This window comes from Lagopus muta, chromosome 21 (assembly GCF_023343835.1).
Source record: "Lagopus muta isolate bLagMut1 chromosome 21, bLagMut1 primary, whole genome shotgun sequence".
In the NCBI taxonomy this organism is placed as follows: domain Eukaryota; kingdom Metazoa; phylum Chordata; class Aves; order Galliformes; family Phasianidae; genus Lagopus; species Lagopus muta.
The window spans coordinates 1,137,629-1,164,615 of NC_064453.1; the positions used below are offsets into that span (position 1 = coordinate 1,137,629).

At 46.9% G+C, this 26,987-nt stretch overlaps 1 protein-coding gene across 4 annotated transcripts in view; it reads right to left on the reverse strand.

Moving 5' to 3' along the window:
- PRDM16 (PR/SET domain 16) overlaps nt 1–26,987 on the reverse strand; it is a 212,125-nt gene that overhangs the window by 121,940 nt on the left and 63,198 nt on the right. The gene's annotated exons all lie outside the window — the stretch shown is intronic.

Here is a 26,987-nt window from a genome sequence, read left to right on the forward strand (position 1 = left end):
CATCTGAAGAGCTTTCATCTTCCTTTATCAAATGTACGGAGACTCCGTGTGCTTGGGATTGGTGATGCTCATGCCTAAGCTTTGCTCCGGGCCCACAGCGACAGGCAATATATGGGTGGGAGCCGCCTGTGCTGCCAGCAGAGCTGGAAACCACATCCTTTAGAAGCAACACCAGAGCTGTGGGGCTCAGCATCCTCGGGGCAACCCTGGGACCCCACAGCTCAGTGCCCAACACAGCGCTGGGAACCACTGCAGCAGGGAATGGGGGCAGCTGCCCGTGTGCCCGTGTTGGGGTGCACAACCAAGCAGGAAAACTCACAGGTGAACAGCCTTCACCCTGCATGGAGCTCCATGCTTCATTTTCCCACAAACAATTAGGAAATGAGCACTATGATTATTACGCTTCAGAAAACTGCAAGTCAGTTCCACTACTAAACCTGCAACAACATGCATCCATTCTCTGGTATGCTACTGGCTCGTACGAGCTAAAAGTACTCTTCAGCCATCCCCCCCTTCCATCACTTTCCTAGAACAAGTGATTACCAGGATGCAGGGAAGGACAACGCAGCAGGAGGTGCTCTGAGCACTGGGCATGGGGCCATATTGTCCTTTAGGCTGCAAACGACCCGCTGCCTCCTTCCTACCTCTGAGCTCCACATCTCTCCCTTCTCAGTTTTTGAGGATGTCACCTCTTAACCTCTCAAATAAGCTGCACGGGATAGAATATCTTCCACTGAAATGCATTTTCTGCCCTTTTAAGACTCCTGTCTGAACCACTGGGGGTTTTTCAACAACTCTTCTGAGCTACCCGTGTTAGAACCAGCCATAGGATCCCAGGATTGCCCCATGAGAGAGAAATTTTCCAAAGAAGCGCTCCTGAAGCCAGCAGCCTTCATCCCAGGGATGCATTCACCTCTTCAGACTGCAGTGCTAAACACGGCCTTGGGATTTGGAGATCTTTATCACACCGAGTGTGATACTTCAGCGTCATAAGTGGGACTTCAGTGAGCAGAGCTGGGCTCACAGCTTGTATTTCCTATGTCTGAAATACAATGTATGTGCTTATATAGCTAGCACATATATATTTAGTTCTGGCTTCCCAGTGCAGAAGGATCATCAATGAAGTTTCCTTCCAATTAAAAACAACACACCAGTTGCTAAGAAATTATTATAAAGAAAAAACAGTTCCTATTCAGACTGCATGCACTGAAAGTCAGTTGCAGCGGCAACATAAAAAAAAATCCATAGTTATTAACTGCAAATTAATGCTGAATTAATAAAAAATACAGGTCTTCTCATTAGCTAGTGCATCAGCTTCATAGCATACACTTCACCATTAATTGAAACTCAGCATGCATTATTATTTCCTTCCAATTCCAGAGTTCACAGAGCAAAAATTTATGTCTGTTAGTGCCCAACTTTTCTATGCTAAACAAAAGATACTGTGTCTACTGGAGGGGAAAGCACCTCAAGGTATTGCAAACAGTGGTTAGTTATGCACCAAAATATTATTCTAAGAAGGTAGTCTCGAGGCACAGCTCCTAGAAGAGGTGCACTGAAATGCAGAGTCAAATTTAATAGAGTGAACGGTGCAAAAGCAGTGGCAAGCAACCAAGGTGGATGAATGAAGCGCCTTGGAAAAAGGCAGGCTTTGAGGAGGCAATGAGCATTGACCAAATAATCAGCTGAAATTTCCATTTCAGATTCTGGGAATAAAACTGGTCTTAGAGACGGCGATGATGCCAAGCATCAGCACAGGCATGGAGGGACCCTGAGAAACAAGAGACGGGAGGAGCTCTCAGCATGCCAGGGAGCAAAAGAAAGGCCAGTACGTAAGGGATAGGAAGAGTGCCATTGCAAATGGTGGACATGGGGGGTCATAAGGTTTGGGGATTTTTCCAGGAGGACTCAACTGCGAGGCTGCAACGTTCAACTGGAGCGGAAACGGAGCTTTTTTCATCCGAGGAGAAAAAAAAACAACAAGGGCAGGGGAGGGAAACAGATGAAGGGGAAAAGAAAAACACATTTGTCATCCAATACAAGGAGCCGAAGTATTTTGGGAACAGATTTGCCATCTCTCAATTAAACATGAGGCAGCATGACTGTGCTTTCATTGCGCCGTAGCTCCCACTATGATAACAAGGCCAACAACCGCCCCATTGTGGGCACGGCGCATCGAGAGGGGCTCCCACCGTGCAAAGTGCTAAGGGCTGAGCTCTGTGCGAGGGGAGCAGCACCCAGCTCCCACTGCTGCCCCAACAGCAGCATCTCCTCATCCTCTGAACGCAGCTCCTGCATGCAGGACACATCTCCTCTTTCTTTTTACCTTTTAATGCCTAATAAAGATTTTCCTGAGCTCGTGCCTAAGCAGCCCAGCAGCAGGCTTCGCTAGAGAAGAGGATTCTGATTCGTTTGCCAACTTTTTTTTTCTTTTTTTCTTGCTCTGGCCTTTTTGGAGCACAGAGGACTGCCTGCTGCAGCCTACAAACATTTCCTCTGCTAGAAAGTGCAACCCTCCTTACTCAAACATGTCACCAGAAACACGCTTTCATAAGTATTATGTGCTCCATAATCCTGAACATACTTGTGGTTGCTGTAAATGTTTTCTCTCCTGGTATTAGCAAGTCAAATTATTTTCTCCTCTATGATTAGCCTCTTTTGCACTTAAGAAACAGGAATTCCAACCGAGTTGAAAAGCAAAACTAGGTTTAGTGGAGCATGACCTGTGAAAAATTGCAAATGACACAAGTATAAAGGCACCTCACTTCTGAGCACTGTTAATTCAGTCTCCAATATGGGATAATCAGGCCAGCTCTGATTAAATCTGAATTTACTCTGAAGCTGAGCCCAGATCTCACTCCGTGTTTCAGGAGAAGTCCTCAAGTGCAGGTAATCTCTTCCTTCTGCCTTTTCAGTCGCTAAATGGAGTCTCCTCAGAGGGCCCAGGACAGGGAACATGACCCCTTCTCCCCAGGCAGCTTCACTGAGTGCAACGTGACCATTTGGGGAGTGAAGCAACTCCCAGCACAAGTTCCACCGCCACCCGTTGGGCAACATGCAAACAGACGTGCAGCGATGCACAGCTGCGTCACACGGTGGAAGGATGCGTCTCAAAGCGACAAGGGTGGAATTTTGCCCAGTTGAAGCCTGTGGATATCGTGAGCTGGATCATTTTTTTGTCACGCTGCTGCGTTGAAATGCTTAGAATCATAGCTGGGAATAAGGCAGAGAGATTCAGTTCAAGGCACGTGTCTCAGAAGGGCGCTCAGAAGCAACTCTCCTGTCGCACTCTCTGTATGAGCTCAGCTCTGAAGCTCTGAGTCCTGCTCCAAAAGAGCTTCCCCAGATGTTAGCTAGATGTCACTAAAACATACAGATGTGTGCACACATCTCCCCGGGCCACAGCTATTCCAGGAATCTCAGGCAGGTTCAGCAGCTGGGCTTTACTTCTGATTAGAGCTGATGCACCTGGGAGGAGTCCATCTGCTCACACTAATTCTGCACTATGAAACCTCCTGGATTTCTGCTCATCGCGTTGCTCACAGTGCTACAATCACTGCAGCATCTTCCAGCTTGCCCTCAGGGCCATCTGTCCCCCCCAGCACTCCTCTCCACGCTGCTCTGGCTGTAACACGAGTGCTAAAATACAGGCAGGGCACATTTTGCAGCTCAGAAACCATCTCCAGTTGCACTGAGTTTCCCCACAACGTAACTTGTGTGTCACTTAATGGTGACAACCGTGCTGTCCTACATCTGCCCCTCTCCTAGTGGCAAGCACTGCGGAATGTCTGCTTATGTGAAAAGTGCTACAGAAATACAACTTGACCTTACTGTTATTGTCATGAAACTAAAATTAGTCCTTCAGAGCTCACTAGTGAAATTACTCTGTAAAAAAGAGCCATTGAAAGGTTGTTTCCACAGATAATCAGATATGGGCACAGGCTTAAAATCTGTGTGACACCAATGAGGGTCCTGCAACAATGCGGGTGCTGCTTCGGTATTGGTGAGAGAGCTCATGAATAATCTATTTAGCAGCTGTAATGAAAGGAAAAAATGGAATGTTAAAGGAAATGTTGGTAAAAGGAACAACGCGCTACATTTAGGGTGAAGTTTTTTGGGGGAGGGGGACATTTGGTTTTTTATACGCTTATTAATATTAGTATAGAATATACAATTCTGCCACAGAAATGCCTGTTTATCTGAGGTGCCCCAGGACTTTGTTCACTCCCAGAGCATCCCAGCTGGGAAACTGCACACCACGAGCTGCTCCACCGACCTTGAAGCAAACACAAACCCGGGCCCAGAGCTCCACTCCTTCTGCAGGCAGAACTCCCAGCGAGAGCAATGGGGATATTAAGAGCAAAGAGAACGCAGGGCTGAGCCCATAACACTTTTGTCATCCTCCATGGCATTGTGCTGTTGGCTGACACACGGTGACTTTCCAGGCTGAAATTTGGCAGGCGGCTCCAGGACGGGATGCTCACAAAAGCTGCCCATTTTCACTTGTGTGTGAAAGAACAGCGGGCTGAAAGTCCGCAGCGCTGCCAGGTCAGAGGATCCCTCTTGGAGAAGTGGTTTTATATTAATGCAACATACATGTAAAAAAAAACCAACACAACAAAACCCAAGCACAGAAGCCGTCATTGTCGAAATGGCAAGGAGGAGGATTACAGGTGCATGCTGCATTCCTGCTTTGCTTCCAAATAATCCAGCTGCAGTGCTACATTAGCAAGGAGGCATGGGACGTGTCACCCCTCCAGGACACACGGCTGTGCATGTTTCTGACTGCAGGGTCTGCACCCATTTACTGCACACTCGGCATCTTTCATCAGGAAAAACAACACCAAACATTTTTAGGACTGCTTCGTAGCCCGGTAGAGCTGGGAGGAATCGCCAGCATCACAGCCTAGTTCAGCCAGGAGTGCAAACACCTGCACTTACACATCGTGTGCTGAGCACTGCCAGGGCTTGCTGCCTCTCAGCACAGTGCTGCCCACCTGTAATTACCCAGGGCTGGGGGTAAGAGCACCCAGCAGCACCCAGCAGCACCCAGCAGCACCCAGCAGCACCCAGCAGCACCCAGCAGGCAGGGGCTCTGCGCAGCGAACCATTGCAGTGATCAGGTTGCCACCTGATGGCCACAGCTGAAATACAATAGAAGATAGGAAAGCTCATCCCTAACGTCATGTTATCTGTCTGCCCTGGGTGATAAGGCTGGTACCTGTGGGCCTGAGCACTTTGCAGCTCTGTGCACCAGCACCCAGCTTGCGCTGCCCTATGCAGGCTGTCCTCCTGCAGCTGCAAGCAGTGCAGAGCCAAGCAGCCCAGGGGCCCATGCACACCCCTGCACATGGGCTGGGTCTGCACAGGCCTTGGGATGTAGAGCAGCACTCCAAAAGGCTTTCCATGCAGCTCCAGGTGCCCCAGAGAGGTACATACATTTTTCTTTGAATGACCATTTAGAAACATTTCCCAGTCCTTCCTGAAAACCCGTAATTTCATAAGCTGTTTGAGCTGGAAGACAACAGAGGAAGTAAAGGCACACTGGTTGGGCCAACGTGCCATGGGGCCAAAGTGGTGCAGAAGAGAGATGCTCATTTTGTGAAGGGACATCTGGAAACAGGTAATGGAGCCCCGATCCCATAATAGTTCCATACAGGACTGCCAAGCTCCCGCTGCAATCCAACACCAGCGCCTTGCAGCACCTGACCCACGCCAACGAGGTGATCCCAAGGCACAGCACAGAGGACTGCTCCTGGAATTCCCTATTTATTTACACCATTGACATTAAGTTGGGAAGAGATGCAAGTTCTACCACTTCTCAGGTGGGATTTCAGAGGAAACGGGTCTCCTGGCTGGGAGCTCTGTGGTCACTGTACAGCGGGTGCCTCCGCTTATCGCTCAGTCCCTGCAGGCTCTGCCTTTGCTGCTTTGGGACATAATGCACGTGCCTTCCCTCATTTAATGCAGAACCACTGTGGAACGCATTAAAAAACAATTTAGTCCTGGAGAATACCACAAACTGCAGAGTTATTCAGGGAGGGAGACAGTGAGGGATGAGACAGGAGGGGATGGGATGCACGGGAAGGAAAAGCACTGGGAGGAGCTCAACCATAGCAAGGTTTCACACTTGGAGCCTGTTTCGTCTTGATTGTAACGACACCCCTCAAAGCAGGTCGGGTTATTTGATGCAGAACAAGCAGAAGATAACTTGTGTCACAGGTGTAGGAGCGCAGAGCAGAAGAGTTAATTGCAGGGTCTTTAATAACCATCCTACAAAACAGCCACTGTGGGACTCGGCTGCGAGAAGAACAGGTAGCAGGGATTTACAGTGCATTTGGTTTTTGGTTAAAAAAGAAAGTATTTTCTTTTATTACGGGATTTCTGCTGGCAGAAATAGAGAATATGGCTTGAAACAGTATTTCAGTGTGCTCCTTAACACGCGTTTGCCTCTAGTAAAAGCAGCGGGGAAGGGGTCCAAATTGCTCTCCACTAAATGCCAGGATTATATTTCCAGTAAAAGTCAGCCTGAGCATCACAAGCAGTCCCACATAAAGTCCTCTTAGAATCAAACTCTTAAGAGGACGTTGTTGTCCACGACGACCCCTCACCTGATCCCTGGGTTCAATATTTTGCTTTATGTTTGAACTTTAGATGACGTTTCTTCAGATGGTGAAAAATTAATTCACTGCGTACTTGGATGGAGGACTCACAGTGGGTGCTTGGAAGCCAAAAAAAGCTCTATTATCTCTTCATCAAAGCCACTGGAAAAATATGAGCCTTTGAGATTTCTGTCCCTCAGCTGTTCACAACAGAACAGCTCCAACGAAGCATCGCAAGAAACGCACCGTGTGTGACACAGACACTTGTACCAACCAGTGGTGAAATGGAAGTCGTGCAATAGAACCAAAGTCTGGAGAGGAAGAGGAGAAAGAAGACAACGCCGCGATTCGGAAAGAAAAATCCTAATTGCTTTGCAGCGGTTTTGCTTATTTTTGCTTCAAAGAAGCCCGTGTTTTAAACCGATAAAAGTGTGGAAGCGCTCCAGTTGGGCAGAAATTCTTTTGTTGGAAATGCAGCAAAGGAGAAGTTTCAAAGCGACGGCGAGATAATCTCCCCACTGAGAGGAGCGGCACCTATTTAGAATCGATAAATAAATGCAGCCAGAACAGCTCTCCAAAAACTAACAAATGGAGCCGGGCATTTCTCTCAGTCCTGGATGTCAAACCGCAGAGCAGGAATAAAGCATTTGCAAGCCTCCAAAAGGAGACCTTGCAATTGGAATTCACATCTTTGCCAAGTGAAAGCTTTTGGGCTGTTGTCACCGTCTCATTGTCATTCCGCTCACTGTGGGTTCCCCCGGGTCCAGAAAGGACTCCCGGCACTATTAACACCGCAGATTAATAGCGGTGGGGAAAGACATTTTCACAAACATGCTAAATATTAATATTAATCGATAACAATTTCTATTTCCTAACGTGAGCCAGACAAACACACCGCGGGCGGGGGGGGGAGGGAAGGGACGGTGTCAGCAGACTATGGGAATAAAGGGAATCAGTGAATCAATGCGGGACGCGGGGCTGAGCCGTGAGGTGGGTGTCAAAAGCAGAGCTCTGTTGTCAGAGCCACCGAGGCACACATTTCAATGCCACGGCATCGGGTGGGTTTTCCATCCCCGGCCAAAAGCATTCCAGTGAAGCTCACCAATTCTGTGCTGCAACAGCAGAGCTCTGCAAAGACAGCGAGAAATGGCCTCGGGCTGCTTTCACCAAGTCTGCACTCTGCAAAGTGCTTTCCTCGACACTCGTAGCACTATTTATATATCTATATATTTAATTCAGATAGGCAAAAACACGCTGAATCTCTAGAGTGATATTTCAGGCCTTGTACTTGGGTTATTTTTCATCACCTACAACTTCTACTTTAATTAAAAAAAAATAAAAATCCTATACAAACTTGTTGAGTGGTTCCAATGAATGAGCCCAGCAAGGATTTTGAAATTCAGCCTTTGGAAGTCTTTATCTCACTTCCTTTTAATTTCGAGCAGCAGCACACCAGAAGATGCACAACCCCGCTATCAGACCGGTTCCCATACAGACTAAATGTATTATCCACTACATAATGCCTGTGCTGGTCAAACCAAACCAAACCCTTTCAGCTCCAGAGCTCTCAGCAGAATATAAACTCCACTGCACTGCTGAGATTGGTCCTCCCTGAGCTGTGTGGGATTGACAGGGCAGACACACCATGAGCATCGCACAACTGCATCCCATGGGAGCATCCCATGGCTAAAACCTGCTGCTGGCAGCTCCCCACCTTCGGCTGCTTCTCCTGAGCTCGTTCCTCAATGCTCAGCTTTTCCTAATTAGAAGCAGTGGTTGGATGCTATGGTCCTGCTGCTGCTGCCTCAAGCTTGTGCTCAGGGCTGGAAGCTTGTCAGGCTGCACGGAGTACCTACCTATGGGAGGCAGACCCAGGGACACATTTCTCTATGGGAAATGTAAGGCAGGAGGTGATGAGCAAAAGTTTCTTCTAAAAAAAAACAGTTGGAAACAACTTGCATGCTTTCTATGGATTTCCCTCCAAAGCCCATGGAATGCAGTGGGGTTTTAATGTCAGCCCCTGCCTGGCTTGGGGTTTTATTCCAGTACTCCTGCATATCCTTAGCTTCCTTCAAAGCCCAGTGGTGGGCTTGAGACCACGAGAGCCACAAATACTTGGCATTTCTGCATGTCCCGAGCATCTTCTGGGCAGCTCTGCAGGGCCGGTGAGCACAGAGGCAGTCCTTTTCCCATAGCCTTTAGGAGCAGGAATTGCCCGTGGATTTTCCATCATTACAGTTATCCTAACTTGGTGATGAGCTCCACGGAGGGACAAACACTGCAACCCTGAACCTCAGCTGTGCATCTGGCCAAGGCACACCTCTGCCAAAATCATCCGGCCAACTTCCAGCTCACTCAAGTACACAGGTGCCGAAAATATAGCCAAGCCTGACCAAGGTCTGCCAGACCTGTCTGCAAAGTCAATTCTGACTGAGGAAACGCTCCAACATTTACCTGTACAGGGACAGTGGTAAGAAATTTAGGACAGGCACAGGGCTAAGTTCCACTGGTGGCAATGGGACGTCACAGCACGTGCACTGTCCCCTGGCACTGTGACAAATATTGCTACGCATGCGGCCTTTCTGAGCGCTTGCTGACGGGTTGCAGGACGTCCCCCAGGCGCCGTTCAGTGGCGTCAAGCAACAGCTGAGACATTGGTAGGAATCTCACGATCTCCAATGGAAATTCACCCAATTCCTGGGAACTCTGCGGCACTTTTAGAGCCATTCAACTTCCCGGTCACACCAAGCATTCTTACGGCTCGGCTTGACAGATCCATCCATTAACATCATTATTTTTAAGCTGATTTCATTAGATTCTGCTATAAGAGGCAGTATGGGAGAACACAGCACAGGAAGACCGGCTCTGGCAGTGCCCATACCCACATACAGAGCGCACTGCCCCACCAACCTCTGCTCCCTCCCAAGGCAACCCCGGGTGCTGCACCCACCACCTGGCCCTATTTAAAGCCACTACATTATTCTAAAAAGGATTATTTATACTAAAAACGCTCCCGGGACTACTGTATTTGTATTTCAGGGCTGCTGCATCCCTTATTTCCTCACTGCTTTAATATAGCCCCAGGCCGAGCGGCTGAAATGACTTGCGATGCCACTGTAATTTTTATCAAGGCTTGTTCCTGGTAAAAAGCCTCTTTGTTTCAAAGAAATGTGATTTGGCCTTTTTCCTCCCCTGCTCTATTCCTTGGTTAATATACCACTTCCACCTGCCCTGGGGCAAAGAAAGGTATTCCATGGAATTGGTCAAATCTCACTGTTTTTCTTCTAAATCACAACTGGCTTTTTTTTTTTCCTCGACCCTTGCTAAGCACTATCTAAGCTGACAGTCTGAACTTGAGATTTTATTTGTGCCTTAACTCTTCAGCTACCGCATGGCCGTGCTAAAGAGATGCATGTCAGAGCTGGTCAAGGTGCAACAGCAAAAGGCTGCTGTGCTTAAGGCAAGATGGGAAGGAGAAATCTGGCTCGTGTATTTACCACTGGGAGAGATGGCCAGCCATCTATTCCTTCAGTATAGACCCAAAAATAAATGCCTGCTGCCCAGCTGATAACTTTCACTCCGACTCATGTAGTCTTAAAAACATCTTTCAGTGATAATCACAGAGGAGTATACTAGAATATAATACACATAGAAAAAATGCATCGTGAGCCATACAGGAATTTAGATGTGACATTGTGGAAGCACGGCAGCACAAGGCAAGCAAACCAACAAGCCTTCCTGCCAGGGGAGGCAACCAGCCTCCAGGAGCCAGAACTGAAAAGGGATCCAAAGCTTCATTTACATGGCTTAAATGCTCACATGTGGATGAGGCAGTGACATTTTGCTGCACTGCATCACTAGCTGCAGAGCAAGGAACCAAACTCCCATGCAGCCTGGAGCACAAGGGCTGCATCCCAAGTGAGCCACGTGCTCCACAGACAGCACCTCTGGGGGAAGCAGTCCTCCTGAAGCCAAACCCAACTGCCCTGCAGTCATCCAGCCCGGGCAGCCCACCAGTGGAGCAGCTCTGCACATCCCAGAGTCCTGCTGACATGAGGATGGCACCGTCCCATCGCTCCTCCCTCCCAGCTCGCCACCTCCAGCCCTCACCTCCCTCTTATCCCATCCACCTCTTTGTTTTCCCTCTCCCTTTCAAACACAGACACAACTTTCACAAAGCTGGGGTACATCTGAACAAACCTCTCTGGAACAAACACGAAACCCCACCGCTCACCACATGCCATCACAACCATCATAAAGATGTGTACAGTTTTAACCGTCAAATAAAGTGCTTAATTCCACCGAGCTTGTCCCCTCCGCTCAGTCACTCCACAGCTTCATTTAGCGGGCCAGCGGTAAAAAAAATTCATTAATTTTTATTAACAGGGAGAGCCATTTGTTCCCTGTGACAATATTTGACTTGTCGAAATGATTTTCACCTCTGCCATGAGGTGTGCGCTCCCCACATACATCACCCGATTACTCCAGGAGCGGCCAGAGTTGCAGTCATTAGCCAGTGAATTAACGACAATCCACAGCGCTATTAATCACGCTGACAAAAGCGTTAGCTCGCTGCTGACCCGAGCACGGCTCTGGGACACGAGCAGAGGAGAGGAGAGCACAGCCACAGGGCTCGCAAAGGAAGGGCTGGTTTATTTTTTTTTAAGCTGCTGAGGCAGGGAGAAAAAGGGAGAGGGAAGGAGAAATTGGAGAGGAACGGCGGAGCAGAAGCTGCACATGGAAAGGGAGGAAGGCACAAAGAGAAGGAGGAAAGGAGAAACATCGAATCACCTGCTCGAACTCAGTGCTTCATTACACGCAAGGTATTCATTTCTGTCTAATTGTCGGGGTGGCTGCAGAAGCCCATTCCCTGGACTTTCAGAGGGATGCAGCAGCCTGGCTCTAACGGAGGACAGCACAGGAGACAGCGAGAGCATCCCTGGGAGCGGAGCCCCTTGCCCACAGCTCCTCTCCACAGCCCTCTCCTCTCTCCCCACTGACAGCTCCCACCGACCCCATCTCCCACTGACTTCAGTCAATGCCTCCACCCCAATTCCCAGCTATCAGCACCTGGGAGCTCCTGGTTTCAGGTCTGCACAGCACTGCCACGTGTGCCTGCAACAGTTGGACAGGAGCTGTCACTGTTACACACACAGTCTGCTGTGCAGTCCCCACTATTTTGATCTATCACGGCTTCTCTTTCAGCTTTCTGAACGCTGTGCAGAAAAACACTGTCGACAGAAACAGCCAAAAAAGGGAAATCTGAAGAAATGCAGTTCCTGTGTGAACACAGAGACCTACACATGCATTGGGGCAAGGGAACAAGGGGGACAAGAAGGACTCCTTGCAGCAGTCCTGCATGTTCCCAGTGTGTGGAACAAGCAGTGGTTAAGAACTGCATTCCTCCAGCCGTGCCCTGTGCCATCGAAGCCCGACTCCCACTGCAGCAGCAGCAACAGTGAGACCATTCAAAGTGATGGAGATAATAAAACCATGGCGAGAATTCCAAAAATCTGTTTTGAAAGTTTTCTCTGCTTTTTTTCCCCTTCTCATTCGTGACCTAATAAGGCACAATAACAGTGAATTTTCAGAACTCAGTGGGTTCCCCCCCCATCACCAAGGCTGTACCTCACCCTGCCCTCCACTTCCCTCAGCCTCCATCCATCTTCCCCCCAAACACCTTTTCTGAAAGCAGAGGAGCAGCTCAGAGCAGGTTGACGATGGTTTGCTTTTGCTGTACCCAATAATTTCAGAAGCTGTTTCTTGTTACCCACTTTCACCAGTTTAATTCTCCTTTTGCAGTGAGGAATGTCAAGAGGAAAGCTGGGTTCGGAAATCCACGATTTCCTGTCCGTTAATTCATTTCAGCAATACAGAAGGCAAGGTGATATTCCTGCTCGGTGCTGCAGCTCAGATACAGTAACAACCAGGGCTGTAAGGGATCCCATCTGCTGCCCCTTCCCGCAATGCTGACAGCCCAAGTGCCCACCTTGTGCCAATTTGGACTCCTCCACCCCGAAGCTGTTTTCTCCCATTTACAGCTTCTAAGAATTTAGACATGAAAGCAGGAACAAGAGCTGATGGAGGTGCAAACCACAACCCCGGCTGTGGGGCAGCTCTCCCATGGAGACCAGCAGAGCATCCCTTGCTTGGGACCCATCTCCTCAGGCTCTGCTGCAGGAGCTGGGGGCAGCGCCCAGGGCGATGGCTGCTGCCCCTCCATCCCTCACCTATTCAGATTGGTTATGCTCTCCAGCACTGTGAAGATTTCCTTAAGTCCTGATAGCTGAATTCAGAAGGATTTCCTAAGTCCTCTACACACACAACTGCACGTGACACCACATCCTTTCCTCCCATGTTACTCCACTCCTGCTAGAAATGCCTTTGCTCAGCTGTGGACCACGGTGGAGTGACGCACGCTCCAGGCTGTCCCAAAACATCCCCAGAACACAAGGTCTCCTCTGCCCTGCCCCAAGTACCGCCAGGCACCAGCACACACCTGAACAAGCTGTTTGCTGCCTTTGAAGCTATTATTACAAAAAAATATTTACGACAAAAATATTTTTCTGCTTTGTTTCTGACTGGCCAGCAGTAGTCCCACATTGTCTGAAACATCAACTATGACCGGGGGGAGCTCAAAGGCCTCCAGGAGGGAACGTCCTCCTGCTCCCATCCAGGTGTCCAAGCGACAGCTGTTTTTCACTCTATTTTTCAGGGAAAATTGTGGATGCTCTGCAAATGCACCCATCAACATTAGCGCCTTATTTCTTAATGAGAACCATCTCAAAACAAAAACAACGAAAGCCTTTTCGTCGATGCTCAAGGAACCCTGCACCCTGCAGGGAACACTCAAAAAATAAATGGCACGCTGCTATCGTTGCTGTCTTTTCAGCATTAAACTTAAGCTGCATAGCATCCATCCTAGCTTAGGTTAGTGATAAGTTCTTCCTAAAACATTTTCCTTCGAGAAAACGGATGGCTGGCTTTACAGAAGCCCATTTCTCCTTTGCCTGGTGCAAGGTGTAAGCTCAGCATCCCCAGCATCACTGCCCTTGTTCCAGCCAGCAAGGAGACAGAAAGCAGAGCTCCTTGTTAAGCTCCCCTGGCTGAGCAAAGGGCTGGGCAGGACTCACAGCCTCAGAGCAGGGAAGGAGCTCCTCGCTGCTCACTTCTGCCAGCAATCTGACATTCCTCAGCTCTTCCAATTGAACTCAGCTCCCCAATTTAACCGCTGCACCTCTGCGTGTTTTAGGGCTGTACTCTGGACCTCACACCTCTAACAAAGGGAGGAGAAAAAACGGGGAGGTTCATGCTCAGTAATTCCCTACAGCCTGCAGCTGCCCCACAAGGCAATGCAAGAAATTCTCTCCAACCAATTCGTGGTTGTGATCCTTGCTGTCCCCCACTGTGAATGCCTTAGTTCCCAAAGCAAAAATTCATTTGAGGAGATGAATGCATAGGAAATCACAGCAGATTTAAATTTTTTTTTCCCCAAGGTTTTGAATTAACTGAAAAAAGAAAAAAAAGAAAAAAGAAAAGAAAGAAAAACAGAATAAAATAATTTTTAGATCTACCCAAAAAACTCAATTCACAACAGAATTTGTTTTTCCAAATCTGAGACATCTCAGTGCTTTCGTGCTCTCCGGTTTCCTTTTTTAAATTCAGGTCATTTCAGGTCAGAATGAAATGTTTCAACTTTTCTGAAAGAAAACACTTTAAAAATATATGTTCAAGTCTCTCTTTGGATATTTCACCGTTTTCCCTTTTTCTCATCACAGCAACTCTCCAAATTCTACCTCCCACGTCTTTCCCTTCTTTTATAAATCAATCAGCTGTTACAAACAGCCACCATTTTAACCCTGGACAGACACTCTGCTTTAAGACGCCCATTTATCACCTCTCCCAGGGCTCAGAATTCACCCAGGCATTGCCACAAGTGCGCTGAGCTCGGGGCTCTGTGCTGCCCCTGCCCACCGCGCTCTTTCCATGCGCGCAGATGCAGAAATCTGGAGATCACAAAAAGGAAAATCTGGTGCTTAATGTTTTTTCCGTACCACTTTCTGGCTGCTTTATATCTTCTTCTGAAATGCATGGTGAATGAAAACATGAAATGTTTCACAGACTTTTTAACTTAGGGTCTTCATCCCCACATATTTTTCATATTACTCATATTCCCCTGCTTGAGTTAAACTCAAACAGGCCTGGAACAACTTCATTAACATAAAACCACATGATAATAGGAAACAGAGCCTTTTAATGGTTTATTTTCTTATTATCTTGTGATATATTTCATCTTCCCCCCCTCTGCAGTGTGCTACTACATTCTGTTTTCACTCTGCTGGCTGGGTCGAGGCGAGCCCTGCTTGGCAGCAGGGAGCAATCACACACCGAGCAGCAGATCCCACTGAGCCCAGGCACTTCCAGGCTCCCGAGCTGCACAACACAACATCACTACGTCAGCAGATGGGGGCCAAAATCCCGTGCCCCACAACATCACCCACCAGCATACAGTGCTCCCCCCCCCCCCCACACACACTCTGCTCTTTGCTGGCTGCTCTGTGCCTGCTGCTACCAATGCAGCTCCTTGGTTCCTCTGCTTCCTCTGCAGCTCGCTGCTTCGGATGCAAGGAATGCCACGGCAGCTGGCTCATATGGGACCAAAGCACCCTGTCTGGGTCAAGGGCAAGCTTAAAGGCTTTGGTAAAAGACAGAGAAGCCCCGCTCTCGGCTTTATCTTCACGTCTAAGCATCCCATGCTGTGTCATGACCTTGCCCACATAACCCCTGTGCAATGTCTCACATCATCCTTGTATAAAAATAAGTCCTTACCCTCTCAATTTTGTAATAACTCAGAGGCTTGGCTGCCCGGGCAGTACGACAAGGGAATCTCTTTTGCAATAACACATTTTCTTTTGTCCTAAGACCACAGTTTCAAAATTCCGGAGTTGCAACAGTTCTATGAAGGTTAAAGGAATCTCAAGCTCATGAGGAATTGCATCTGTTTCAGGGTGGCTCTTCCGACTTATTTCCATCACTCATACTTGTAATAATGTAGTAACTAATACCACTTCTTTATAGGATCTCTACCTTGAAACACTGGGCTTTACTTTCCTGCTCATTTTGAACACGTCTTACAGAGCTTCCCCAGCAGTTTATATACCAAGGAATTGCTACAGCTTTCTTCTTATTTTGTACAGGACAACAAGCCCTAATTAATCAAAGCATGCAAGGGAAGTGCATTATTTCCCACTATGAAGTACATTATCGAAGTATTCATTGACTATATTTAATCTGTTGCTGGAGAGGCTGGGCAGCAGCCTCAGACTCGTCTTTAAAAAGGAATGGCAATCCCTGGGATTCACATTCTATCATAGCTCAAAGTAGGCTCTGTGAATAAATGGGAGAAGGAAATCAGTGAGATATATTAGCACCACTATATATTTTTCATTTCCCTCTGTCTTTGCTTCCAAAAGAATATTGGTGATGAATTTGCAAATGGCTCTGGATTATGACAGAATTTTTTACCCTTCATTATTTATCCCCCCGCTGAACACCTCTATTAGAGATTACAGTGACAAATGCATGAATAAAAGGCAAAGACAATATTTTAGCACTGCGGTGTAAATCTCCTTTTACGCATTATTAATTTAAAGAACTCCATTCCGGCACACAGCTCTGAGGGGAAGACAAGGTTACATCCGAACCGCTCTCGGCAGCTGGGGGTCAGCGGCAGACAGAGCCCTGTGCACCGCCGGGGGGCCGAGACCCTGGTGCCCCTCTGGAACCCCCTTTTCTCCCTCATTCTCCCCTTCGTTTCTTTCTTCACTTCTGTTTCACTCAGGCAAGAGGTGGCTGACGGCCCGTCTGAGCTCTGCTCATCTTCTAACTGGTCACAGAAGGGTGACCAGAGGGCATCGGATGTGGGGGATCCTCCTGGTCCCTGCTCACATGGACCCTTATTCACCCCTAATGCCACCCAGGTTTCCTTTTGGTACAGATCACCACGCGGCCTTTCTCCAAAAGCCTCTGAAATAGAAGTAACTCTTTCTGCCCTCTTTCTTATTTATTTTCCCAAGGAAAGGGCTCAAATCTTGGGTGATCTGCTACAGCTTGGAGCTCAGCACGGCTCTGCACTGCATCTCCCTCCAGCAGAGCAAGAAGGGGAGGAAATGCTGCTCCTATCTAGAGGAAGGAAATAGGAAAACAGATGGAAAGCGCTCAGAATTGGAACAAGTGCGTTTTAAACAATACAACAGGTCCCTTTTACTCCAAAATAACAGAATGCTACTGTGGAAATCTATATACAATCATGCCGTCGACAACAAAGATAACGGGGAAATAATTCTGTGAACCTGAACTGAAACTTTCTGTGAGAGATGCTAATCACCAGCCACAATCTCCATATAGCTCCCATCACGCAACACCAACCCTTTGATTTCACTTGATTTATTTTTCTTAAAACTCATAACAAAAGGCTTCTTAGGACTAAAATACCCACAGCTTATGCCTACCAGAGGTCTGAAAAATACCACCCATCTGCGAGAATTAATTTATCACCAGGTCACTTCTCATGCTGCTACGGACTGAATTCCCTGCAGTTCACCTACTCAACACATCCAGCCTTGTTCCATGCGTTTTCATTGATGGGCTCCTAAGAGATCATGGGTTGATCCGGTTAAATCCAATCCTAGAATCGTGTAGGATTTCATGGGAACATGTGTGCCCTCAGCTGCTGCTAAGGATCAGAAGCATGGAAGACAACTTGCATCTCTAAAAACCAGAGATTTCTGTTCCATTTCTGGCATCAGCGTGGCTGAGGTTCTTGTTTGCAAGTAGAGGTTTAAAGCAGACGGCCATTTATGCACTGCAACGATATGACAAGCACCCAGTTCTGCCCCAGTCTCACAGGGATTACCAACAAACTCAGTCTGAAAGGTTTTAGTTTTAGGCCTTCATCCTTCCAAAGAGGGACCCCTTAGCACAGGAGGTGGAGGTGTGACGCGGTGAGTGGGCATGCTGAGGATGGATGGGGGTTGGACTTGGTGATCTGGAAGATCTTTTCCAACCCTAACTATTGTCACCTGAGCCTACTTTTCTTCCTCTCTGACTGGAGTTTTCTCCAATATGCCTCGTCTTCTGCAGAGTTTCTATGTGATAAATTCATCTTTTTAATGCCAATAGAGAAATGGTCAATTTGCTTGGTGAAAAGCAAGGGGAAAATAGTCAGATTTGGAATTCTTACACGTTACAAATTAACAAGTACAAAACATTTCTTCCTTGACAGCCAAAAGGACATCAGGAAATAAATGTTTTTCAAGCACTATTTACTGCTTTAAACTTTCAAGAGCATTTCAGAAGTCGCAGGGCTTGCTAGGCCATCCTAAACACCCCAATGGCAGTGTCTGTGCAGGATGCTGTGCAGGTACATCTTGCTTTCTGAGAAATTGGGCTTCTTTAAGATGTTTAATATAGGAAACTTAAGCTCACTAGTTCTCTTTCAAAATGTAGACCATGGTTCATTGATTTCTTTCCTTCTGAACTGAGGATCTCAGTCAAGGGGGTTGAAAATAAGATACGTAATAGTAATTTTAAACCCCTAATTTGTTTGCCCTCCCTCGTGCTCCCTATACCTTCACAATAAATCCTTTGAAAAAGTGGAAATGCTTTAGTGAAAAGACTGATGGGAAACGTTAAAAAATATCATGCAAGCAACATCAAGTTATCTCTGTTATTTTAGGCAAAACATATTTCCTGCTCTTTTCCCCTCAGACTTACTTACAGTCTGCTGTAGAGCTCAGGCTTCAGACTACCCTGTCAATCAGCGATTAGCGAGGTCGCTCACGTTGGGGTTTTACCAGCATACAAACCTCCTTCTGTGGAAGCAGCTTCACCTGTACAAAGCCCTTGTGTGGACACAGCGAGCACAGCGTGGCCTGCTGCGTGGCACGGCTTCTATCAGCGCTGCAGGTCTGCCAGCAGCCTGGCTTATCTGTGCACACAGCCCTGCAAAGCCCCCAGTGCCATCGCTGCCTCTGACCGGGATGGGGCTCCCAGCGTGGGGCAGGGAGGGCTGGGAAGGCCTTGGGGGAGTCCCTTACTTCGGGGAGGAGGGATGCCTTCCTCCTCAGCACAAACATGAACATTTTGTAAGATGCAACACCTGAAAGCCCACAGTGTCTCTTTCCCTGCACGGATGTGCGAAGAACTGCAATAAGAACCATTGCAATAAACTGAAATTTATATTAAAAAAATCACATAAATACTGCCGTAAACCATGACTAAAGCCGCTGAAAAGGGTTATTACTGCACCTCAGTGATCCTGTCCTAATAAAAAAGAAATTAGTCTGTTTAATAACAGTGCATAATGAAGACTGCAGAATAAAGCATGAGATAATTTGTCAGTGATTAGAAGGTCAATGGGTCAACTTATGAACAAGTGAGTTGCTTTACCTGAGGGTAGCCACTGCTGTAACACGAGAAAGGCCCTGCTTTGTCTCGCCTATCTTGCCATGGGTACCTTATCGAAACGAAGCTGCAATTCATCAGCCATGAGGAGATGCAGTGAGGGAACGACGTGTCTACCAAGAGAACCTGGAATGCTCGAGCCTTGTTTGAAAGGCTTTTGCAAAACACTTCTCCAAATGTAAATTCTTCCTTCCTGCCCCCCCTTTTTGGGAAGGCAAATATTGCATTTTCACCACAAACTTGTTACAAGATGACTTCATTTCTGCTGAAATATTTTGCACCGAGGTCATCTCAAACAGCAAAGCCTGCAGAAATAACAATGTTTGGGTTTGGTTTGTTGCGTTTACACCATTTATCCCTGATCCCATCCTCAGTAATTCAAGACCTACTTGACACAAAACCACGCCGAACAACCAGCAGCAAAATCTGCTTCTTGAGAAACCAATGCAGGTGAATTTATGACCTGACAAAGAATTAGAACACTTCATTCACAAGCAGACAACAAAGACCATCTCTGGATCTCAGAAAAGGCTAAAAGTTCACCCCCAACCTATCCAAGCACATATCTTTTTTTTTTATAGTTCTCGTGTAAAATAATTAATCCATGTAAATTACTGCATCTCTTCCAAAGGCTGCAAGTTCTGCCAGCTGCCCTCAGTGCACGGCGCACACACATGCACAGCCAGGTAAAGCATCTCTGTTTCATGGGGTCAGGTTCCACTCAGCATCAAGGGACAGGCAGAAAAGCTCACTGAGTTTGAATTGACAATAACACTGTGACTTGAGCTCCAAGGAATTCGCACCCCCCCACCCCGCAACCACTTTTTTTTTTCTTTTTTTTCTTTTTTTTTTTTTTTTTGCTTAAAATAATTAAATTGGATGAGGCAAGATACCTGATCAGTTAACTTTTCCATTCCTCCATTTCCAATGAAATAAAATCTAGCAACAACTTTTCGCAAAAGATGGTGTTCGATGCCAGTGGGTCAGTGGCCAACTTAACCATAACAAATAATAGTCTAGTCTTTCAAAGTTTCAACCATTTTTCTTTAAAGGGAAAAAAAGAGAGAGAGAGAGAGGCTGAGTGCTAGAAGACAGTTTTGGATTTCCTCTGCACTTGTACATTGCCAAGTCACTAGCACATGTTCCCTCTAGCTGGCTCACACATCCCTCCGGTGAACACGTGCAAACTGCAGCTTCAGACACTGCAACAAAGTCACTGACGTGAGCTGCAACCACGTTTGCTTTGAAACTGGCATTTCTTAACAGCACAAAATTCAGGCAGCACCCAGACTGACGGCGGCTTTCTGGGCTTTGCTGTTTGCTTTCTGCAGTGTGAACGGCTCTGGTTGAGGAGGGGTTAAAATATTTCAGTTCTGAGTTAAGGAACAGTAAAAGTCTGAGTCCAGAGACACTTTTTCCTCCTTTCCGATGGCGATTGGCTTCCCCTGCACCTCTTTTGTTTTGAGAATTTTGGAGTATGCAGACTTGTGTAATGCAGAGATTGCTTCCAATTTAATTTAGTTGTTTTGTCTTTTATCATAATGGAAATGAGCACAGGATCCTTCCCAGGCTTTCTGCCATGTAAAAGGATGCAGACTTCAGTCTGGTGGTTCCTCGGAATAACGGGGGAGGGAGAGCAGAGTTTAGTGAGATGTCAGCGAGGGTCAAACAGCCCCTTCTGCCCCACCACCAAGACCCAACCGGCGTCCTGGAGAGCACGACTTCATACATGCCCATGTACCACACACACATTGCTGCAGACATCGCCCCACAGCAACCTGAAGAGCCTTCAAAGCTCAGAGCTGCTCAGGTCCCTTCCCTTAAGCACGCAGTGGGAGCAGGATGGGGCCCAGCGCTGCAGGACAGGAGTTACCTGCAGGGACTGAGCGCTGCCTCACCCAGCCAGCACTTCACAGGAGAATAACAAATAACGCCTGTTGTCTTTTCACAGTATAAATATTTGCGCTAATAATCATTCAGGAGAAATATGCGAAGCTTTCAGGATTTACAAACTTTTTTTTTTTTTTGCCCCCAAATTCCTGGCGTTCCTCCAAGCACTTAGCAGAGAATATCGTGCTACCAAGCACAAATCAAACCGCAGATGCAAGAAATGACAACCGTTTCTTCTATTATTATTACTATTATTATTCCTTTCCATTTCAGCTCCAGCCCAACGCTAACACCCCTAAAAGCCTCCAAGCTGGGCTGGAAGGGGGGGGTCCCACCCCATGTGCAATGCTGTGCCCAACAGCACAGAGCTAAAGGCAGGGGCTGCGTGTCCATGGGGAGAGATGGGCTGCAACCTGAAAAGGGGAAAAGCTCTGAGAAATACTGCACCAAAGGGATGGAAGGACAAAGCAAATATGGAGGAGGAGATGTACAACCACTTGTGACTGGTGAGCCTGCTTCTAGTCTAACACACATCAGGCAAATTCTTTACTCCTGGCGCTGAATTCAGCTTCAGGACCAGAAGAAGCAGCTTTGCCTTCGTGCTCCATCCTTGGAGACACGGCCTCATCACAACAGGACAGCCCCAAGCTCTAAGAAACAGCCAGAAGTGCTCTGAGTCAGAGCTGAGCTGTGCGAGCAGGGCTGTGTAGATGAGTGCCAGTTGTTCCACGGAAAGCAGTATCTTCTTCATTGCAGTTTTCTGAGTAAGGCCATATTTCAAGAGGAACATGCAGTTTTTTAAAGAGGAATAACAAAGCAGATCTTAACTTTAAAAGCATTTTATATTGTCATAAAAGCCACCCTTACTGACTAACCTGAGAAATGCCCAGCAAATACTGCACAAGTCCCTGCTCCCTGCAAGGAATGGGGGTGGATGGCCTTCAAAGGTCCCTTCCAACTCAAACCAACCTGCGGCTCCATGATTCTAACCCCATTTTTAGACCATTGAGAGAAAGCTCAAACTATTAATTCAAGATATAACAGTACTTGCAATCCTATAACCCAGCATTTACACGAGAAGAATAACTGACAACAAGCCATGAGCATATTGAGTGGAGGAATTTTGCATAATTAGCACTGGCCCTAAGCTTTGCTAATAGCTCCAGGAAATCTGAAGCATGGGCTCTGCTGATCCCCACGCATTAGTGGCAGAGCTGAAATTCGCCATTGTTGCTCTCTGTGCAGAAGGATATGAAAGACAAATTATTACAATGCACTGTATTTTGACAGGGCCAACAGATGGGATTTTTTTGAGCTTGAAACTTCTGAGAAGAACTGTTGGGAAATTGGATGGACAGATTTCGATGCGCATTTGGTAACAGAAGCAGTTTCAGGAATCCCAGCTCCTACAGAACTCCCTTGGTGTCCCACAGGCCCCAGGCAGGATCAGCAGCACGGTGCACTGCTGAAGCACAGGGGAGCTGCTGCTATAGGGTTAAGGGGTGGGGAGGCGAGAGGAAGAAACCCACACGACACAACACAAACAAAGCCAAACCCTGCTCCGGTATTTGTCCACCTGCTTGGACCGCACAGGACTGTGGCAGAGCAAACAAAGCTCCGCGATAGCAGCAGATAGCACGGTTCATGGTTAACTTCAAGTAGCTCAGAACACACCTCTGCAGAAATAGCAGCAGCTCCAACAACTTCAGAGGAAAAGCAAAGCCACACACCCTGCAGCCAGAGCAGCCCTGAGCTGCCCGTCCCTCCGCAGCAGCCGCAGACAGCAGTCGCCACTCAGTGAGAACAAGGAAGGCATCGAGAGCCACGAGCCTCGACCTCGCTGCCTCGCACCGAGTGCCCTGAGAACGGGAACCGAGCGTCGCAAAGGAGAAAGCTCCAGATAAAACGATACAGCAGGAAGGAATCCAGAACAAACCCTCGAGAAACAGACACCGCCAGCTCCTCCCGCGGCTCAGCTGCTCGTTTGTACAGCTTCAGAGAGCTGGAGCGGGCTGTGCGTCTGAAATTATCCCTCTGCTTCAGATAGGTATCTCCAGAAGTGCATTTGGCAGCAGCCATAACCACAGAAATACAGTATTTACAGAGACAGCATTCATTAGGGCCTGTTGGTAACAGTGATACACGGGTATTAATAACAACCTCTTGATGGCAGTTTGGTGGGTTTGATCCTTTATTATGGCACATCCGCAGTGACAAATCTTTCTCCTCACACGCAACCCTTTTTTTTTTAAGCCATCTTTAGCTCTAAATGGAAGACTATAAAATATCTTTATTAAAGTTTGCTCGTAGATTAGGAAGAGGGCAATAGCGCACTGTGGTTCTCAATCTAGCGCGCACATTTCCCCCCTCATGATAAAGTAAGGGAAAGCAATGCGATGGCTCTCTCTACCTTCCTGATTTATAGCTGTCTATGACTATAGGTCAAATGAATGAAAAGCACCTGGGGAGCACGCTGCAGAACAGGGCCGTGGTGCGACAGCAACCCTGCAGTGCAGGGGAGATGGCGAGTCCGGCTCACTCAGACAAATTAGATAATTAAATGGAAACAGGCTAGATAAATTGCACTTTCTTAATTGGGTTATCAAGAAACAATAGTGACTATGAATGACCTCACTGTCTGTGTAGTCTAACACTTCTCTCCATAGGAACTAGGAGGGAGTTATTTGTCTACGCTAGGGTTATTGTTGGCCTAGAAAATGAATACTTAAGAGCAACGTGGTGGGTTTTTTTTCTCTCACCAGAAGCCATTACCGATAAAGATCTGGGTCTGCTGATACCGAGGTGGGAGTGTGCACGGGATGCGGAGAAAAGGCGGATTGCATGAGCCCTGCATTAAAGCTAAATACATCTTTTACCAAATTTAACTACGCAGAGCAGAGCACTGGAGCTAAACCCTGCTTTTTCACACCCACAAGTTTGCCATCGCTCCTGTTGTCCAGACCAACCAGTTGTGGGCTACAGAGAAAAAACATTACAGTGCTTGTGAGGTGCTACAGGGAATGGAATGGGATGGGATGGGATGGAATGGGATGGGATGGGATGGGATGGGATGGGATGGGATGGAATGGAATGGAATGGGATGGGATGAGATGGGATGGGATGGGATGGGATGGGATGGGATGGGATGGGATGGAATGGAATGGAATGGAATGGAATGGAATGGAATGGAATGGAATGGAATGGAATGGAATGGAATGGAATGGGATGAGCCTGGGTATCAGTCACCCCCCACAGGGCCAACACAGCGCCCACCACTTTGGGGATACAGCTGAGTCCTTGCAGCTCCACAAAGTCATGAGCATGGAAGTCAGCACCAGGAAAGAGGAGGGCAAATTGTCAAACCCTGAGCCTATAAAGCATTTGCCTCTTCCACGCCAGGCCCCCATGACCCGTGCTACAAAGATTTGTTCCTTCTACCAACTACTAAATTCTAATAGGAAAGAATCATTTGGTAAAACTGCTTCATTGCCTGCATTACCAGGCTCTTTGGTCTGAAAACAGACCCAGGAGAACACTGCTCTACAAATGAGCAGATTTTGCAACTGGAGTCAACCAAATACTTAAATACACCAATTCTTCCGCAAAATGCAACTTGTATCCACTCCTTGCTACTGCATTGCTACAGAAAGAGTTGAGAGCTATCTGAGTACAGGCTGTATTTTATTTTTCACTGATATCAAAATCATGATACAACCTGATGATCTATCACTCCATCATTCCCAGACACTTTGATAAAAATACAACACCAAAACTCATGTCTAGAACTCCATTGGAGAAAACGACGCTAAACAACTCACCAGGCCTAACAGAACAACCATGCACAGGGGTGGAAAATGGGTCACATAACCTAAAAGAACATTTGAAAGACAGAGCAAGCACATGGCTTACGCTTGGAAATCTCTCTTGGCTCAGCAACCCCAAGGCTACATGCTGCATCGAAGCCCAGGCTTAACTTGGTCTTAGTGCCTGTCTGCTGTATTTTGCTGAAATAGCTTTCATTGAGGGGATGAATTTTACGATCTTGTGCTCAGTTTTTAGCATGCTGAAGTTGATTCTGTCCCCACACACCCACACTTCCATTCTCTGCACACACTTCCGTTCTCTGCTCAAGGTGCAGAAAGTAGCTGTCCCTGACAAACAGCACTAACAGGGTGTTTTGGGATGCTTGCAGCTTGCTAGCGTGATTTTTAAGCACTTCTCAAAGACAGCGTTACCTAAAGCTACTTCAACTCAAGGTTCCTACTAAGATACCACATTTTCTGTTCTTATTTTTATTCAAAATGACAGGAAACCAAAAACATCAAGTGCAAACTCTTTCTTTAAGCCTCCAAGATACCTAATGAAAAGCATATCCAGGGGCTGCACCCACGAACACGCTCAAGAAAGGCCACTGAAATTCTCCAGCCATCTGCCTAGCAGGAGACACTGAAGTTTGGGTACGTTGTGACCCAAACAAGACCCAAAAAATAATTAAGAGAAAAGGAAAGGAAAACAATTCCATTTCTACTGTGCATTTTGTCCTGAGATCTTCAGTGTGTCGGCAGTGTCTACAGCCTCAGCAAAGCAGTCAAGTACTCACGTCCTTCTTTTTTTAGCAGTAAGCAACCTGTGGCACAGAGAAAACGAATCTAAGAGAGTATCTGACCTCTGCTAGACAATGAACGCTTGGAAGACAGCTGAACAAAAGCAGTTACACACTGGGTCATCAGTTTAAGGCGGTCCTGTGATTTTTTCTGTGAATCAGTCCCTGCACAGCAGTGGCATTTTCCTGTGTCTTTAGCCATTAAATATTAACAGGTTGGCTGAAGACTGAATGCTTTCGGAGAGGAAAGATGACAAACCTTTCCACCTTGAAGAATAGCAGAGCTTTACTCTGTCAGATACAAGTTTCCTCAGGCCCCTCTGTGTTCTGGCTGCCAACACAGACCAGCTGCAAGGAACCAGCTGCAACTTTTACTTTTCAAGAAACCCTTAAACAAGAAATGTAAATGGATTTTGCTTTATCCTTTCCCCTTAAAAACAAAACAACAACAACGAAAAACAACAACAAAACCACTTGAGAAAAGAGAGATTAAATCAAGCATCTCTACAGCACCCTCTACAAGATGATGTTTAAGAAGGTAAGTTACCACCACGAATTTTCACATGGCCACGTCTTCTCATTTAACGTGGTTAAAATCAAGCATCCAAATAAATCTTTAATTATTTACAAACTTGCTTTCCCCGTGACTGGTCATTTGCACTGAGTTCAAGCAGAGCAATAATTATATTCAATTTCAGCCAAAGCTAGGCCATTTTTCTCTTCTACACTTCTACTAATAAATTAATTACGCAGTCCCCACCGCAGCTGCCAGACAACTAAAATCTGCTTTTGAATTCACTCATTCAGCACCTCCAGAAAGGAATGGAGGCACAAATGTTACCTGCAGAGCAGTGATGGATAATTTGCCTCTGCGTATCGGACCAGTGCATATAGGTTCAACATAAAAATACCAGCTATCATCCGGGAGATTTACACGAACCTTCTGCAGTCCTGCTTTATAGTCAAGCAGGGGAGAGTTAATTATTTCTCCAGAATTTATCTTCTGAATGGATATTCACCGGTAAGCCATTCACACCACTTTGTGATGAACTCTCTGCTCTTTCCTGCCTTCCTGCCAGGAAGTGGCAATCGAAGACAAAAGCCTGCAGATGATAGACAAGGGCAGAGGCCATGTCCAACTTTGATACCTTGTTGATAACGTATTGTACAATTAGATCAATTTGACAATTTCCATTATGGCTGATAAAATATTTATTGAGCCTTGGAGATGATGTCTGATCCCTGTGCCATTTGTTTCACTAATGGGGGAGATATTTACCAAATCAGTAAAAAGCATTCAAATTTCAGATCCTCATAGCCTCCCCAACATTAGATTTGCAAATTACTGGCTGAAACCATAAATTACAGCACAGCACAGCCAGGCTGATGCCAAGCTGACAAGGTAGGTAGATGGCTTGCGATGACAT